A 1,263-nucleotide genomic window follows, 5' to 3' on the forward strand; every position below is an offset into this window, starting at 1 on the left:
GCCACTGCCATCCGTCTCGCTCCGTTTTACTGCCTCAGAATCCCCTTGTGCATGTTAGTGGTTAATACAGCAGCCAGGAGACGCCAGACAGCTCTCGGCACCTGGTTCACATTTAAGGCTCATTTACACATGATGTCACACACGCATTGTCAGCGCGAGGGAGGTCAGGATGGTTCATTTTGGGAAGGTTCACATTGTTGAGTCTTTACAACACTCACTGCTATTAATGCCTTAACCATCTGACTTGGATTTCAGTTTTCTGGCATGAGGTAATCCCAGGCACTAGATTTATATGCTGAATGGGAAACCAGTGATGGTGGCTAATCATGCTGGTTTGCAGATCTGTACCTCTGAAGCCTCAGGATGGAATTAGAGGGCCACATGGCATGTAGCAAATCATAGGGGTTTGAGCAGGAGGAGAATTAGACCTGGAAGCCGGGGCCACGGAGGGGTATCTCCTGAGCGTGGAGGCTTGATTGAAAGACAAGCATCTGGGCCCAGAGACCATAGGAATTCTAGTGTGGCCAATGTTTGGGGTCATTACTTGACCTAGCATTTTGCTCATCACCCATAGAAATCCCAAACCCAACTTCCTGGCCCGATTCAAGTTTCCTTCCATGAAGTCTTTCTTGATCACCCTGGCCACAGTAATGATAACTGCTTTCCTGAAACCCTAAGTATTTTTGTTGGTAAAATAAGCAAACTAAGAGTTTCAGAGTACTGGGACCAGCAGTTGGCGTAACAGCTATGTCGCTGGACTCCCATGTAGTCAACCACAGTTTGCGTCCCGGACCTGGTGGCTTAAACTCACTCTGGGCATGTGTGCGTGCGTGCCCAAGATCCCGAGAGGAGAATGGAGAAGGAATTGCGCCTGATCATGCGCACCCATGACCGCATGCGAACTTGGTGGCAAGAAAGCATCCTGATGAGAGAGGACCTTGTTCATACCTGATCCTCATCTCCTCTTCATGTGAGCAATATGGAAGATACTCTCGACCTTAGGGAAGATATCCCTGACAACTGTTTTTATAGGAAATGTCCCCTCAAAATGACCCTAGAGATAGCGTTCCCTCAGTGCCCTCCCACCTTTGAACATATCCAGAATTAGTTAAAAAACCTGGTGATTTGATTCTCCTCTCATACATCCTACTCACTCCAGAGTGAAATTTAGTGTTCAGTCTGCAGGCCCCACCCTCCCTCACCTGGCTCTAAGGGGCCTGGCCCTAAGGAAACCCTGTCAAGAGCCCGTGCCACGAAGGCATT

This window comes from Tupaia chinensis, unplaced genomic scaffold, assembly GCF_000334495.1.
Source record: "Tupaia chinensis unplaced genomic scaffold, TupChi_1.0 Scaffold138921_1, whole genome shotgun sequence".
Taxonomy (NCBI): Eukaryota; Metazoa; Chordata; class Mammalia; order Scandentia; family Tupaiidae; genus Tupaia; species Tupaia belangeri.